Consider the following 18184-nt stretch of genomic DNA (forward strand, 5'->3'; position numbering starts at 1 on the left):
AGGTAGAATACAGATAAGATAGCTAGCAGTATTATTCAAGTCGTAAGTGAGAATTAAGGCAAGAACTTCCATTAGGTGCAGCCCAGTATATCCTTAGGTCATCTGACTTGGTCTGTCCTGTACCGATCCTTATCTTTCAGGGAAATGATATACTGGCACTGTCCGTAAGACCCCCAGCCCAACTTCCTGGTGTTACTAGGCTGGTTATCCTTAGTATAATTTAATTGTTCCCAAGATAAAAGGGGGCCTTAAAACTTAAATGAGCAGAGCCTGGTGTTAACCACATAAATCCATCCCATAATTATAGGAGGTTTTACTCCTTGGCTGAAATTTTGCTGCTGCTCTGATTGAGCTTGAATAACTTTAGAGGAAAATTCATTTTTTTGGCCAGGGTCAGAGCAGGTATTATTAATTGGCTAGGTGAGGGGATCCCATCTAGTAATATCAAGAGTAGCTTGGGGCTTCCCCGGTGGCGCAGTGGTTGAGAGTCTGCCTGCCAATGCAGGGGACACGGGTTTGATCCCTGGCCCGGGAAGATCCCACATGCCGCGGAGCAACTAGGCCCGTGCGCCACAACTACTGAGCCTGAGCTCTAGAGCCCACGAGCCACAACTACTGAGCCCACGTGCCACAACTAGAGAAAGCCTGTGCTCAGCAATGAAGACCCAACATAGCCATAAATAAATAAATTTATTTTTTTAAAAAAAAAGAGTAGCCTGAACAGGACTGAACTTTCTTTCTTGTAAAATAAAGGTTCTAAGGGCCATCCAATTAGAGTCTTGGAGTGGAGAAATCCACCAAGGTAATCCAGAAGGACTAGACACGGGTAATTGGCCACAAACCCAACAATTGGATTGATTTTTAAAACTAGCATAGAATCGTGTCCATGATAGAAAAACATCTGATTTGTATGCAAGTGTCCTGGAAGACAAGAAAACATTATAAATGATCATACGAATCAGGTCCAGCATCTTGGGTAAGCTGTCTACTTCTGATGTCGTCTTCTTAACATCCTGCTGTGAGTGTAGTTTCCTCTGTTTGAGCATCATTTTTTTTTTTAAATTTATTTATTTATTATTTTTGGCTGTGTTGGGTCTTCGTTTCTGTGCGAGGGCTTTCTCTAGTTGCGGCGAGTGGGGGCCACTCTTCATCGTGGTGCGCGGGCCTCTCACTATCGCGGCCTCTCTTGTTGCAGAGCACAGGCTCCAGACGCGCAGGCTCAGTAGTTGTGGCTCACGGGTCTAGTTGCTCTGCGGCACGTGGGATCTTCCCAGACCAGGGCTCGAACCCGTGTCCCCTGCATTGGCAGGCAGATTCTCAACCACTGCGCCACCAGGGAAGCCCTGAGCATCATTTTAAGGTGAGTTTGAGGTCAGCAGTCCTCTCTATAGACCAGTCCGGTGCAGGGGCCCTTTGTGAGTGGAAATTAATCCAAGAATCAATTCCCTTCAGTTTCGCTGTGCATGAGCTAGTTAAGAGTACCTGATAGGGTCCTTCCATCTAGGTTGGAGATAGTCCTTTAAACTATGTCTTTTCCAGCATGCATAATCCCCTGGTTGCACATCGTCGTGGGGCATCTGATCTTCATCCAAAAATAGATTACTGAGATAGGCCTCAGAGACAAACTGAGAGTGTCCTTTTAATAATTCAATTAAACTTTTCATTAATATAACATAACAGCAAGGAGCTATCTGGGAAGTGAGTCTTAGTAAATACAGACCTCCGTTAACAAAACTGGAACTTAATATTCACTGAAACATAATCCTTTTCTCTCTAAAATTACCCTCATGTTTACCAAATATAACCAAATTAAGACTAGTTTGTTTGCAAAATAAGTCTGGTCTCAATAAACTTGGCCTGATAATTTATATAACTATCATTGATCATATAGGCTTTTTGCTTTGCTGAAACTTTTATAAGGAGTCTCATACTGAACTTTTAAAAGACCTCTCAGGGTTAGGAAAGTCACTCCAAGGGCTTATCACAGATTTCACCTAACAGATCTAGGTGAATTCCTCCCTTTTTAAGGTCCCCCCCAAATACCTTGAGCTTTCTGTACCTGTTAGTGAGTGGCCTTCCTAATTTACCTGATAAAGCTGCTAGGAACCTAAGAGTTTACAATCTCTGGAGGGAGCAGTTAAAGAAAAAAGATATGTTCCAATCCTGCTTACAAAGATATAATTTACCAAATTACTGTAAGTCATAATGAGTTTGAGGGAAAGGTTTCCTAATACCTGGAAAACACAGATTTAAACCAGTAATTTTTCAGATAGAAACCATAAAAACTATAACCGTATTCAGCAGTTCACTCAGTCTTACGTAACTAGCTATTTTGTTAACAGTTTCTCATTAGGATTCTTTAATTTCTTACCCAGTTCAGCATTATGGTCTGAAAGTCGGAAACTTGTATTTGTCCAAAAGTCCTTTTTATAAATCTTCTTGAAGAGGAAACATTTTTGCAAAGGCATCAGAATAAAACCATAACTGTCTATAATGATGAAAGACTTAAGAAGGCATGTTTAAATCTGATTACAATGCAACTGACAAAGAAACTTGGTTACTGCTGTGACATACAACACTTTCAGATATTAACTAGAATTATGACTGATAACATTTTACCAGGACATATCAGAATCTTAGGAACTCCATATAATTTCTAGGATATCTATATTAGTAACATTTACCATACAATATAACCTAAGAAGATTTATTACTCATTTGACAATACTTCCCATGTAATTTAACATACCAAATGAACCCAATTAGTTTAATATCTCTCTTTGGGATGTTTCAGGTGCCCTTTGAAGCATCCCAAAGTTAGCTAGAGGTCAAAAGGACTTCACTGGAATTTGATTTAGGAGGTTTTTTTTAAAAGCTTTTATTGAATTTGTTTAAAACAATATTGCTGGGGCTTCCCTGGTGGCGCAGTGGTTGAGAATCTGCCTGCCAATGCAGGGGACACGGGTTCGAGCCCTGGTCTGGGAAGATCCCACATGCCGCGGAGCAACTAAGCCCGTGAGCCACAATTACTGAGCCTGCGCGTCTGGAGCCTGTGCTCCGCAACAAGAGAGGCCGCGATAGTGAGAGGCCCGCGCACCGCGATGAAGAGTGGCCCCCGCTTGCCGCAACTAGAGAAAGCCCTCGCACAGAAACGAAGACCCAACACAGCCAAAAAAAAAAAAAAGTGAATAAAACTTTAAAAAAAAAAAAAAAAAAAAAAAAAAAACAATATTGCTTTTGTTTTATGTTTTTGGTTTTTTTTTTTTTTTTTTTTTAAGGCATGTGAGATCTTAGCTATCCCACCAGGGATTGAGCCCACACCCCCTGCATTGGAAGGTGAAGTCTTAACCACTGGACTGCCAGGGAAGTCCCTGATTCAGGAAGTTTTGTCAAAAAAAATTATCAAAAAGGGTTTAGAACACTCAGATAGGACAACAGGTCACTCTGAAACAATAGTTATTCACTTAGCCAAAGTAACAATAAAGATTTCAAAGGCAAATACAGAACAAATCACTTAAAAGGAAAGAAACTTGAAATCTGTTATCAAAGGCAGTTCAACATTTTAAGAAATCTTGTCCTCTTAAGAGAGAGAAAAACAAAATTCAAGTTTTGCACCCGCTTGCTTTTAAAATTCATTTACTCAAATTTTTAAAAATTAAATTATTAATTTATTTTTTATTTTTGGCTGTATTGGGTCTTCGTTGCTGCGTGCCGGCTTTCTCTAGTCGCAGCGAGCGGGGGCTGCTCTTCGTTGCGGTGCGCTGGCTTCTCACTGCGGTGGCTTCTCTTGTTGCGGAGCACGGGCTCTAGGCGTGTGGGCTTCAGTAGTTGTGGCGCGCAGGCTCAGTACTTGTGGTGCACGGGCTTAGTTGCTCCGCGGCATGTGGGATCCTCCTGGACCAGGGCTCGAACCCGTGTCCCCTGCATTGGCAGGCGATTCTTAACCACTGTGCCACCAGGGAAGTCCCTACTCAATTAAATTTATTTTAATCTTAGTCAGTCCTGACCATGCACATAACTCTTTTCTTGGGGTCCACTTTCCACAAACCTTTCCTTACTTTCTGTATTCATCATTTTATTTTCCCATTCGGAAACAGCCACCTGTAAGTCAGACCTACTTCCTTTTCCCTTAATAAAATGTAATTCCATTCTTCATCTCTTCTTTACTGGAAACACACACCCTACTTTCCTACTGTAGACTGAAATGTTTCCTTTATTATTTCTATTAGCTTTAATTACATGTTTAAATTAGAATCCTCAGCTCTTAAACTTTAATTTCTTGTGAAAACTAAGAAGTAAGCAATTATGAACTGTCCTTTACATTGGCATTCTGTAGATTGGTGAACATAAATACCAGTGATATTTTCTAAAAATATTTACTTTCTTTAGAGAACGTGACACCAAACATATTCATTAATAGTCCTAAATACCTTTTGTTTCTCTGTAAAAGGAAGCCAATGTTCAATAATTAATGTTTTGGTATATTATTTTATTTGGGAATGCTAGCTATTCAATAAGCTTCCATCACTTAACTTAATTTAGCACAGCTCTAGAATTTCAAGTTACCAGAATCTGGAGAGACTATTTTATCTTATTTTATTTTTTAATTAAAATACTGAGTTTAGGCCAGCCAGGGCCCCGGCTGGGCTGCGCCTAGCTCCGCAGGGGTGGGCAGGGGGATGCCCAAGGGACCATGGGCCCAGGGCCCTGAAGCCTCCGGGGCCACGTCCCTGTGAGCAGCGAGTGGGATCTGGGGCGGGGCGCCGAGCGCGGACAGGCCTGGAGAGAAAAAAAAACAAACAAGACTGAGTTTATTTCACATGTATATTTTTGTCTCCCCACCATTTCCATTTGTCTGACCACCACTATGTCCTATCATAACATTCCATACATACTTAAAACCAAGCAAAGGGTGGAGTTCCATCTTTAAAAACTAAACAGGCGTTTTGGACAACACATTCTTGGCAATGGAACCTGGACAGCTCTCAGACACGGTAGGGAAAGTTCTCACTCTGCACTATAAAAAGGACAGCCAGATAGCAACTGTTACAGGAATGAAATAAGATGGGAGATTTTAACGAACTGTTGAAACTATTTTCTTAAAGAGACTTTCTCCACTGCCAGAGATCTTGAATAGCCTCCTGGTCAGTCATCCGGAAACAATTCTTCACATAATTGATGAATTTGGCTTCCACTTTGGGAAGGGAACCACCTTTTTCTATACTTGCTTGCATTTTTGCTTCACTGTCTTCTAAGAGCTAGGTCCTTTCGGTGTTTTAGGAGTTTTTTCCTGTTTTTTGAAGGATTCTTGACCTTTTGATCTTGGTGTTGATGGTTTTGAGTCTTTTCCATTCTGGTTTGATTTCTGTGCACTTTTGGCTGGAGTATCTCGTACAGATTTCTTTACTGGAGCTTTTTCTTCAGCCTCCTCATCATCAGAGTCGTCATCATCATTGTCATCTTCATCATCCTCTTCATCTTCATCAGCAGCAAGTTTTGCTTTTTTCTATGGAAGCTTGCTACCACTTCCAGGGGCAGAACGCTTTCCAGATATACTTAGGAGTGTCACATCCTCCTCTTTGTCTTCTGACTCTGCATCTTCCTCCACAGCTACTAAGTGCTGTCCACTAATACGCACAGGCCCTGAGCCGCACTTCAACCATAAGACCACAGGTGGTGGTATTTCAAAGCCCCCAAGGGAAACCGTTGGCTGCACAGACATTTTCAAAGTTGCCAGTGTTACTTTGATTGGACTGCCTTCATAATTCATCGCCTCTGCTTCGACAGTGTGCAGTTCATCCTTTGCGCCAGCCCCTAAGCTGACCGTTCGTAAAGATGACTGGTGCCCATTTTCATCATCATCCACCTTAAAGTGATCATCTTTGTCGGCCTTCAGTTCACAACAGAAAAGATAGTTCTGGGGCCTCAGGGGGCTCATGTCCACGTCCATCGAATCTTCCATGGGTTGGTGGCACGCACTTAGGTGGGAGAGAAGGCGGACGGAGAAAAAAGACTACTGCTCCAGGGAACAGGTGCACAGGACAGAATCACAGCAGGTGGAGAGACTATTTTAGATGGACATTCCTAAAACATAATTATTCTTAATAGAGTTTATCTAAAAACTCTTATCTCATTTATATTTTCTTTCCTTAAAAGTTTTTTCACATCAAGTTACTTTCCTTGCTGACAAATTTGTAACAGATATAACAAGGTTTTATTTAGCTTATATTAAACTGAGGCACAATAAAGTATTATACTTAATGTTGATGACTCTAAAGACATGTCTATATTAATTAGATCAACAAACAAACATTAATACCAGGTATTAATTTAATACTATTTCCCAGTTCACGTGAACCTGAAATTCATTTAGCTTAATTTCTCTTGCATTTAGAATTGTTTGATTTGTAAGCGCTTACTTTTCTTTAAGCCAATTAAATAGAGCTCATTTACAAATTAACCACAGCAATATTATCCAAGACAAAGACATGTACTGAGACATACATATATCCAGACAGACACAACAAGAAATCTAGCTGCATTTTCTAAACTTAGTCATGAATCAGATATTACAATATAAAACTCACTAGTTTATAAACAACACTTGGAATAAGAAAAAAATTTTAAGGTTTTTTTTTTTTTTTGTCCTTTTTATCCCTCAGTCTCAGGAATTAGATATGGTCTAGATAAGATAAGTGATCCTGAGAGCTCTGGTCTCAAGGCACAGGGAGAGAAAATCAGGCTTTCCTAGTAGAACTCATTCCCTAAGGGTCAGAATTCTGAAGATTTTTTTTCCTTCAAGCTAGCTTTCTCTACTGGTTGCGAATTAATCAGGGGTTGGTTAACCTTTGACTGGCATTGTGTACTTAATTGGCGCAATTGAAGGTTCATAATTTTCGTAGATACTCCCTTTTCTTTCTTTCCTTTTTTTTTTTTTTAATGGTCTTCAAAGGTTGGTCAGCCAGTGTATTAAAGGTGTTTGTATGTAACATGGACCAACCTAGATTGTGTTTTTGACTAGAGTAGATAAATCCTCATCGAAGCCTTCTAAAAAGGCAGAGTTAAGCAGAGAATCATCTTGGTGGTTAGAGAATGATTCAGGTGTCAAGCCAGAATGTTGCTTAAAAGTTTTTTTTTTCCTGTCAAACCTTCCCTAATAGTTCAGAACTGATTCATCCGATCTTTGCTTGCACTGTTGAATCTCTGTCCAGTCTACGGTTTTTGGAAAAAGCTCTGGGATAAATTCAAGTAATTTCTGAGCTAATTCCTTGTATTCAGTGCAAGCCTCTGGACTATGTGATTCAAAATCCATTAAGGGGCTTTTCCATCCTGCCTTCTCTATCCATTCCCTTGCTTGGCTTTCAGAAACTAACAGCTGTATTAATTGATATAGATCTGGAAACCCGGGCTCGTAGGTCCGGATGGTTAATTCAAAGTCCTTAGCAAATCCCAATGAATCCTGACTTGGATCGGGAAATTCCTTAGCCAAAACTCTAAGTTCTACTTGGGTCCAGAGTGTGTACATAAGCTCCAAGGACGGCTCACCTCTCCCTGTAATGAGTTTCTCCTTAAAGGGAGCTATAGGGCTTCCCTGGTGGTGCAGTGGTTAAGAATCCGCCTGCCAATGCAGGGGACACAGGTTTGAGCCCAGGTGCGGGAAGATCCCACATGCCACGGAGCAACTAAGCCTGTGCGCCACGGCTACTGAGCCGGCGCTCTAGAGCCCGTGAGCCACAACTACTGAGCCCGTGAGCCACAACTACTGAAGCTTGTGTGCCTAGAGCCCATGCTCCGCAACAAGAGAAACCACCGCAGTGAGACGCCCGCGCACTGCAACAAAGAGTAGCCCTCACTCGCCGCAACTAGAGAAAAGCCCGCGCGCAGCATCGAAGACCCAATGCAGCCAAAAACAAATAAATAAAATAAATTTATTTAAAAAAGGGAACTATAATCACTTCTGATTTTTTGGTCCTCCTTTGCTGGGGAGAGGGCAGCGGCAGGAGGCAGAAGAGTTGGGAGAGAAAAAGGAGATGGCGTCTGGACCATTCAGATAGAAGAGGCCACGTGGGAGGAGCAGAGGGAGAGATGGAGTCAGAGACAGAGGGCCAGCAGCCTATTTATAAGCTTCTAGACACCAATCAAAGTAAGCATTCCATGCAATCTGTTTGATCTTACGGCGGCTTTTTCTTTTTTTTAAATAAATTTATGTATTTATTTATTTATTTTTGGCTGTGTTGGGTCTTCGTTTCTGTGCGAGGGCTTTCTCTAGTTGTGGCGAGCGGGGGCCACTCTTCATCGCAGTGCGCGGGCCTTTCACTGTTGCAGCCTCTCTTGTTGCGGGGCACAGGCTCCAGACGTACAGGCTCAGTAGTTGTGGCTCACGGGCCTAGTTGCTCCGCGGCATGTGGGATCTTCCCAGACCAGGGCTCAAACCCGTGTCCCCTGCATTGGCAGGCAGATTCTCAACCACTGCGCCACCAAGGAAGCCCACAGCGGCTTTTTCTAATTCTGTGCACAAAACAGCAATTTTGGGATAGCAGAAGAACCCCAGTTTGGCCATTGTATGTGGAGAGCTCCTTTAGTATAATTTCCCCAATTACGTAGGTACTTGCATGTATAAACCTGGTTGAGGTGTTAGCCAGAGGCTGGCTTTCTAATGCCCCTTGTTTCTGTGTTTGAGAGGCTCTATTTCCCATATTTAAAATATTTATTTATTTATTTATTTATTTATTTGGTTGCACTGGGTCTTAGTTGCAGCATGCGAACTCTTAGTTGTGGCATGCATGTGGGATCAAGTTCCCTGACCAGGGATGAAACCCGAGCCCCCTGCATTGGGAGCACGGAGTCTTAACCACTGCGCCAGCAGGGAAGTCCCCTATTCCCCATTTTAAAGTAGAATTTGTTGGGGATAAAACTTACTAGTGAAACTGTCTGGCTGCCGGTGTGCTGCTTGTGAGCTTACCTCCTCTAGGCGTCCCCCCAGAGTCGTTTCAGCCCTCCTACATGTCTCAGTTTCTCCCTTTGGTGGTCTGAGACCACCACAGGTGCTCGCTGAGTGGCCGATTCTTACCTGCGACCGCTGGATGAGCAAGCGTTTTAATTAATGAGTGGGCCTCCCTATGGGACCACTGCACGGTATGAGGACTCTGCCTCCAAGCCGTGCCCAGCCGGGAGGAGTCTTGTCCCTTTTCTTCGGAGCAAAGCTCTCATGTAATATCTTCACTTTTATCCCAACAAATTCTATTAAGGTGGCCAAATTGAGGAAAAGCGTCAGATCAGCCTCTTACCTAACCACTCAGCACAGACCACTCTGTCTCCTACAACTGAGCAAACCCTGGTATCTTTCAACCAAGACCCCCACCGCAGTATCTTTCAACTGGGTGGGTATTCCCTGGTATCTTTCAGCCAGGCCCACCCCCCACAAGTATCTTTCAACTGGGAGGGGTCAGGTACCTGCTATACACCCCCAAATAAAACTCAGGATCATCAACCAATACGGGAGATCTGAGAACCAGGAGAGACTCCCCCAGATTCTTCTGGACTCTCCAAGGTGGCAGATGGGCGCAAGGGGCCTCTGCTGGTACCAAGGCTCTGGTTCCTCATAGAGTTCCGGCGAAGGAGAGAAGTCCATTCTGGATCCCTTCGTGGTTGCCATAAAAACTGTCAACTAAAAAAATTTACAACATGAAGGTTGCAAGTTAAGTTTTTTGGGGGGCAAAATGAGGACTGCAGCCTGGGAGACAGCACTTCAGAGAGCTCTGAGAAACTGCTCCAAAGAGGCAGCAGGGAAGGTCAGAATATATGTGATTTGGGCAAAGGGGGGAGTACATGCAGTCGAGCACTTATTTTTTTGCAGCAGGTTTCTGCTAGTCACGAGGAGCAGTTGTCACCATGAAGGATTTTAGTGCTTTTCTAGATATTAGGAGATACAAGAACTGGGCTCATAAAATCAGCTCCTGAAAATATTTAACTCTCTGAAGACCTGTTCTGCCAGTTTTTCCCAGAGCACAGAGGCCTCATTTCTGCTCTCCACCCTGAACTCCTTTCCAGGGGGGTGTTGAAAATCAGCAGCTGCAGAGCCCATGATTTAATCCTTGTAGAGGTAGATGGCAAGTGCCAATTTGTTGTTGACACCTTATAGTGAATTATAAACTATACATGAAAAGCATATCGTGCAGTCGATAAATCCTCACAAACTGGACAAGCCTGCGAGGCCAGCGTCCAGCTCGGGAAGCAGACTGTGACCTCGGGAGCCCCCCTTGTTCCCAGCCGCTCCTCCCCCACTCCCTGTCCTGACTCACGGTTTGTCATTTACACTTGTGCCACTTTACAGTTTGGGCTTCTTGTGAGCGTCCTCCACGTCGTCGTGTGTAGTTGTATTTTTGCGTGAACAGAGCTAACTTCCCAGGTTTCTGTGGTTCCTGCGTTCATGTGTCTGCTTTGCTGCGGATGGGCATCTGGGTGATTTCTGGTTTGGGCCTTTATGGATAAATCATGCTGCTGGGAACCTTTCACATACGTTTTGATAGACACATGCGTACACATTTTTGTTGGGTGTATACCTGTGAATGGGATTGTTGGGACACAGGTTGTACAAATTTTTTAGCATCCGCCGATACTGACTGCCATGCCCTTTCCAACGCAGTTTAGCCGATTTACACTCCCAACAGGCCCAGTTGCACTGGGTACTTTCTGTCTTTTCCATGTTAGCCATTCAAGTAGATTTTTTAAAAACAGCTTTACTGAGGTATTAATTTACATACTGTAAAATTCATCTGTTTTTATGTGTACAATTCAACGATTTTTAGTAAACTTAACAGAGTTGTGCATCCACCACCATGAACCAATTATAGAACATTTCCATCATTCCTGGACCCCTCACGCCCGGTTTAGTTTGGTTTTTAACCTCATTTTTTTCAACAGTCTTTGGGCGCTTATTTGGTGCCGGGCACTTTGCTAAGCAACATGAATGACTGAAAAGTCAGGAAGACCTGGTCCTTGTAGCCTAGAGAGAGACAGACGTGTAGCCCGATCACTGGGATCAGGTGAGGCACGGAGCAGCGTGGCATGTATGGTGACCCGGAAAGAGTCGAGGGCTTGTGACGCTTTAACCGCAGTTGTGTGTGTGTGTTGGGGGTGTGGGTGGTGGTGAGGTGACAGCGAAAGAGCATCAGCTTGGCCACCACCTGGGAAAGTGTCCCTCCAAAGGAGAGCTCAGCTTTCCAGGCCTTGGGTGGGCACCTCCTCCGATAGGACTTTCCCGACCGCATTAGGAACAGGGGTTAGGGGTCTCAGCCCTTTACCCCCAGAACTTCCTGGGCTTTGGTACAGGTCTGCCTCCCTCCTGGACTGAGAGCTCTGAGGACAGGATCTGAGCTTTCTTCACAACTGTGTCTCAGGCTCAGAGCAGCATCTCAGCTTCCTGGGCTGCCGTAAACAAAGTGCCCCAACTGGGGGGCCTAATGCAACAGAAATGTATTCCCTCACAGTGCTGCAGGCTCAAAGTCAGAAGCCAAGGTGCTGGCAGGGTCCTTCTCCCTCTGAAGCCTCAAGGAAGGTCCTTTATTTATTTTTTAATTTTTATTTATTTTTTTTGGCACAGGGAGGTTTTGTGTATGTGTCTCTGTGTCTCTCCTCTTCTTCTAAGGACACCAGTCATACTGGATTTAGGGCTCCCTACCCCAGTATGACTTAATCTTAACTAAGTACCTGCAAAGACACCGTTTCCAAATAACGTCACATTTTGAGGTTTCAGATGGACATGAATAGGGGGGCGCTATTCAACCCAATCCAGTGCCCAGAAAGTTTGTTGGAAAATGCCTGCCATTCTCTGTGCTCTGAGCTGGCGCTCACCCTGGAGCCTGCTGCTGGCTTTGGTGTGACAGTCACTTTGGTGGTGGTGGGGGTCCAGGAAGTCTGTTAGATCATGTCTGCTGCACACAGCGGAGTCCTGGGTGTTCAGTCTACTTTCTCCTAGAATCAGCTCCCCGTGGGTACACCCATACCAGCTCCCCTGGGACGGCTCTGGACGCAGTGAGTCACTACACCCCAGCTTCCCTCACCTTTTCATTTCAACATTTTTTTTTTTATATAAATTTATTTATTTATTTATTTATTTTTGGCTGTGTTGGGTCCTCGTTTCTGTGCGAGTGCTTTCTCTAGTTGCGGCAAGTGGGGGCCACTCCTCATCGCGGTGCGCGGGCCTCTCACTGTCGCGGCCTCTCCCGTTGCAGAGCACAGGCTCCAGACGCGCAGGCTCAGTAGTTGTGGCTCACGGGCCTAGCCGCTCCGCGGCATGTGGGATCTTCCCGGACCAGGGCACGAACCCGTGTCCCCTGCATTGGCAGGCTGATTCCTAACCACTGCGCCACCAGAGAAGCCCCTGGCAGGCGGATTCTTAACCACTGCGCCACTAGGGAAGCCCTCAAACATTTTTTCAATACATAGATAACGTGGTGATTTTTATAAACTTAAAATGTTTTTGTTTTCCTTTTTATTCAGACATTTCCTTATGTATTCACAAATAATGCATGGTGATATTTTTAAAACTTTTTAACCTTTTTTTGGTTTCATTTTTCACTTCAAACATTGAAAAAAAATACACAAATAAGGCACGGTGTTGTAAAATGAAGACAAGTGCAAGGAGATAGCACAAAGAGATAGCTAGTTGCCAACCCCAGGATTTGTTATTCCCATCTTAAAGCCCCTGATTTTCAGCTGGTCAGTTGGTCACCTGGAGTAGAGCCTACACATCTCACTTCCTAGGTGGCGGGGGAGGCCGCATGAATAAGTTCTGGCCAATGGGGTGAAACACAAGTGTTACATGATGGTTTCTAGAAAGCTTTCTCAAATGACAGCTCCTGGGTGCCCTTCGCCCTTTCTTCTCTGTTGCTTAGAAATGGGATGTGGTGCTGGCGTGCCTTCTGGGATTATGAAGTCAGGGATGCACCCTAGGGATGAGAGAGCACCAAGCGAAGTCAGCCTGAACCATGGTTGTCTGTGGAGACACCATGGCCGCCCTGGGCTGTTCGCACTTGGACTCTGATATGTAGGAGACACCAACTTCTGTCTTGTTCAAGCCATTTCTGTGTGTTTCCTGTGGATCGCCGCACGCGGGTGGCCTACAGCAACATGCATTTATTATCTCACAGTTCTGGAGGCCAGAAGTTTGAAGCCAGCATCGCTGGGCCACGTCAGGTCAGCAGGGCCTCCCTCCCTCCCTCCCTCCAGAGGCTTTAAGGGAGAATCTGCTCCTGGCCTCTGCCAGCTTCGGGGGCTGCCAGCCTTTCTTGGATTGTCACTGCAACCTCTGCCTCAGTCTACACACTGCCTTATGTGTGTATGTGTGTTGAATCGCCCCTGCCTCTCGCTTAGAAGGATATATGTGACTACATTCAGGGTCCGCCTATGTGATCCAGGAAAACTTCCTCATCTCAAGATGCTTAACTTGATCATATCTGCCCAGACCCTTTTTCCAAGCAAGGGAGTATTTACAGGCTCCAGGGATGAAGACTTGATATCTCTGTGGGGGCATTGTCCAGTCTATTACATCACTGTTATTCATGTCCCTGTTACTTAGCACTGAAGGGAGACCCCAGTGAACAGAAAAGAATACATGCAAAGGAATGTTCTGGGCAGCAATCTGTGTTGTAGTGAAAAGGATGGAAATGGTCTCCATGATGAGCTGACTTTGGGGAACGTACAAACAGATCATGGTCTGATATCATGGGGCCTTATACAGTAATGAAAAGGACTGAGCTGTGGCTACATTTATCAACACGGATAAATCCCCTGCAGAAGGCTATGCTGAGCTCCGTGCTGGGGGTTGAGGGCCAAGAGTTGAATTGGACCCAGCCCTCCCCCAAAGGAGCCCGCAGTCCAGTGATGGACCCAGACCCAGAACCAGTCATAACAGCACAGTGCATACACAACGGCAGTGTGTTCTGGGACCTGTGGTTGTGCTGGGAGCTCAGGGAAAGCTTCACTGAGGAGGATACTGGAGGGTAACTAGGTTTGCACCAGACGGGCTTGGGGGAGGGGCGTTCCCAGTGGGGGGAAGTCCAGGGGCAGTGGTGTGGCCCTGTGAGAGGAGCGAGGGGAGCAGCTGCCGGCGGGGTGCTGTCAGGTCAGGCAACAGAGCTCCCAACAAGAGAGGGGACTTCCTGGCCCCAGTGACTGAGTGTCACGAGTGGTGTGACCAGGCTCTGCCCACCCCTGCAAGTGTCAGCGGTCACCAGGGCGACAACCTTCCTCATTCAGTCCAGGGTGGAAAGACGTTTCCACAACCAGGGATGACAGTCATGAATGTTCCCTGTGGGCAGCTGTTTTCCCTTTGCCATGCGCTTCCCTCCCCCAGCGACCCAGTCATTCCCCACTGTTCTCTGCGCGGCTCTGCATCCGAGTAGCTGCACAGGTAAATACAGAAGCCACTATTCCTGCATTTTTGGTTGGTAACTCCTCTCCTTTTCCTTATCTGAAAAAGACAACTACATCAAGCAATAGTTAGAAATCTATGAGGATGGGCACATAATGTATAAAGATGAGCTTTGTGACAGTAGCAGCATGAAGGAGGGAGTGAATGCAGCTGTTTAGGGGCAGAGTTTTCGTAAACCGTTGAAATGAACGTTAATCTTGAAAACATTACGTTAAGTGAAGGAGACAGACATAAAAGGCAACATACTTTATGATTGTATTTATCTGAAATGTCCAGAATAGGCACATCCATAGAGACAGGAAGTAGATTAGTGGCTGCCAGAGTCTGGGATTGTGGGGGATAGGGGGAGAGAGGAATGGGAGTGACTAACTTCTTTTGGGAATGATGAAAACACTCTGAAATTGGATTGTGGTGAGAGTTGCACAACCTTGTGAATATACTGAAATCCACTGCACTTTATACTTTAAATTAGTGAGTTTTACAGTATGCAGATTATTTCTCACTTAAAAAAAAAAAAACAAAAACCAACCTACCACCCTGTGTGTAACAATAGGAATGTCCTCGGGTGCAAGTAATGGACAAAAACAAACCGCCAGAGCAGCTGCACCCAGGTGTCTACTCCAAGTGCCACTCCGAGTGGTAGCGGCCGGGCTGCACGGGGCGTGGTGTGTAAGCATGACTGGAGGTCAGGCCGCAGGGCAGCTTCAGCTTCTCAGGGTATAGCCCAGAGAATCTGCACTTCTCACGCTCTCCCAGGTGATGCTGGTGCTGCCGGTCTGAGGACCACACTTCCTGTAGGAAGGCAGTTCTGTTACCTGCTGCTGTGTAACGATCCTTCACAAAGCATAGAGGCATAAAACAATTGTTTACATGTCACGGTTCTGTGACTTGACTGGGCTCGGGTGACTCCCATGGGGTCTCTCATGCAGTTGCAGTCAGATGGTGGCTGGGGCTGGAATGCTCCAAAGGCTGCTCACCTGGGCTCACCTGCCTGGTACCTGGGCTGGGATGGCTACAACCGCCAGGGGCTGGTCAGGCCTTGACCTCTCTCCACGCAGCCTTTTCACATGACTACCTTTCCACACTCCTTAGAGCAGTCTGCTCTGTGACATTGGCAGCTAGCTTTCCCCGGAATGAGTGTTCCAAGACAGAAAGTGGAAGCTGCAAGGTCTGCTGGCCTGAGCCTAGAAATTGGAACATTATCATCATTCTTTGGGGTTCTAATGGTCAAAGCAGTCACAGGGCCCGCTTTAATTCAAGGAAAGATCACATAACACCTCAGTGGGAGGGATTTTAAAGAGCTTCAGCGCCATTTTTAATCCTCCCAAAAGGTTCTGCTAGATTCCTTGGGAAGAGCTTGTAGGTGCACTGCTCCCTCCTGAGTTCTTGTACCTTCATGACAGTTTCATTGCCACCTGGTTTTGTTGTAGATCTAGTCTGTGAGGTTGGGTGTGCCATCCTGGCTGAACTGTTTGTATGTAGGAATTTGTGGATATTGAAATACTATATCACCACTGACACCATCATCCAAGACTCTTCCCTCTGTGTTTCAATTTGAATCTGTGTATTTTTTTCTTTCCTGATACAGGTCATCACCCAGTGTGGGAGCCACAGGGCTCATAGAACATGTAGGAATGTTCTGGCCAGTGAGCCCTCATCAGCCTTTGGCTGTGTGACCTCTAGAGACTTGAACTTTCTGAGTTTCTTCATTAGAAAATGAAAATACTTACTTTGAGGAGATGCATTAAGAGATGGCAAATTAAAAAAAGAGAGAGAAAGAGATAGCAGATAAAGCCATCTGGCACGTGTTAGACAGTCAGTAAAGAGTAGACATGAGAAAAATAAAAAATAAGTTGCCAACAGATTGAAGAGAAAAACAAAGACAGATTGGAGGTGTGGGCTGGATGGTAAGTCAAGCCAATCCTTCTAGAGCAATTGGTAATATTTAACAAGAGCTGGGCAACTGTTCTTTCCTTTGGCCTGGAATTTCCCCATCTGGGAATAAATTCCAAGGAAATCATTCCCAAGGGGAAAATATGCAGTTTCTCCGCAGATGTTTTTACCAGCACTATTCACAATAGGAAGTGACTGGAAACAAAACAAGTGACTAATTTAAAAAGTCTTGAAAAAGCAGAGGAAGAGAGCAAGACAGCAACAAAAGATAGAAGTATAGGGAGTTCAAGGGGTTAGTTCCTCCACTAAAGCAACCATTAAGCAAAAACTGACAGAACTAACTTATTTTGGAACTCTGGAATCCAACCAAGCGCTTACAGCAACCAGGGGAGTGTTTAATGAAGGAAAAAAATATGTTAAGTTTCAGTAAGAGGGGATTGTGGTGTTTTTTCCTTCCCACCCACCATCCCCCATTGCCCTGCACACAGGTGGCTGTGGAAATGGCAGCCTGTGTTCCTGGTGTGACATGCTGAGCCAGGGGTCAATGTGGACTTTGTTTTCAAACACTGTGCTGGAAAGTTTCAACCAATTTAGCAGTTCCCTAAGGTACTGGTGCTGAGGTTTTGCTTGGTTTTGCGCCCCCTCAGGTTGAATCCACTTTCAGGAAGTGACTGTCAAAAGCATTTAAAGACATAGAATCCCCTTAGCCATCTGGGGCAAGGGTCAGTGGACAAGGATATCAGCAGATGTACTAAAAGGCCTGGGAAGAAGGAGGCTGAGGAGGAAGATACTGGGTGGAATAAGGGCTTTGAAGGACTGTGGCATATACCACGGTATTTGGACTACAGTGAACATGCCCAGGGCCAGATGCACACACAGAAGGGATCTCACAAGATCCTAGGGCTGCAAGTCTAGCTGACCCATAGGCTCTGCATAAGCAGGAGATGAAGCAGAGTCCTAGGTGGCCTGGCCAAGCATTGTAGGAGCACCCCAGGTCAGACCCAATCTGCAAAGACTGGGAGAAGGGTTATTTCTTTTTCTTTTTGGCTCCAGGCTTTTATGAAAATTTCTGACCACTGAGATAATAGAACAGAGAGTTCAGTGATGACACATGGCAAGAAATACAGTTTTTACAAAATAGTTTGGAAAAGTCACCAAAAAACCCCACACAAAACAGAAAATGTCAGTTCTCCACAATCAATAACAACAAACTCTGGGGAGAGGGAAGAATCTGATTTTCAGAGTTATCATGTTATAATATTCAAAATATCCAGCTTTCAACAACAACAACAACAAAAAATGACGAGGAATGCAAAGAAAGAAAAAAGTATGTCCCATTCACAGGAAAAAAAAGAAATTAAGAGAAATTGTCCCTGAGAAAGCTCAGATATTCAACTTACTAGACAAATACTTGAAATCAGTTGTCGTAAATATGCTTAAAAAGCTGAAGAAGTCCAGGAGAATGATGTATGAACAAAAGGAGACTATTACTAAAAAGATATAAATTATGAAGAGGAACTATATGGAAATACTGGAGATGAAGAGTACAGTAGTTGGAATAAAAAGTTCGCTGGGGTATCAGAACCAGATCTGAGCAGGCAGAGGAAAGAATCAGCAGACAAAGACAGAGCAAGTGAAACCATCCAGTCTGAGGAGCAGAGAGAAAAAATCATGAGGGAAAATGTTCAGAGCCTGAGGGATGCATGGGCCATCACAAGATATACCAATATATGCATTATGAGAACCCCAGAAGAAAGAGAGAAGGAGAGACAGAGAGGAAGGGGCAAAAGAATATTTGAAGAAATTAAGGCCAAACACTTATGAAATTTGGTGAAATCATAATCAGCATATTCAAAA

At 44.7% G+C, this 18184-nt stretch overlaps 1 pseudogene; it reads right to left on the minus strand.

The window, feature by feature from the left end:
- Positions 1–5091: 5091 nt before the first annotated feature.
- LOC118886138 lies at positions 5092–6040 on the minus strand (annotated as a pseudogene).
- Between the last annotated feature and the right edge of the window lie 12144 nt (positions 6041–18184).

Source organism: Balaenoptera musculus, chromosome 20, assembly GCF_009873245.2.
Source record: "Balaenoptera musculus isolate JJ_BM4_2016_0621 chromosome 20, mBalMus1.pri.v3, whole genome shotgun sequence".
NCBI lineage: Eukaryota > Metazoa > Chordata > Mammalia > Artiodactyla > Balaenopteridae > Balaenoptera > Balaenoptera musculus.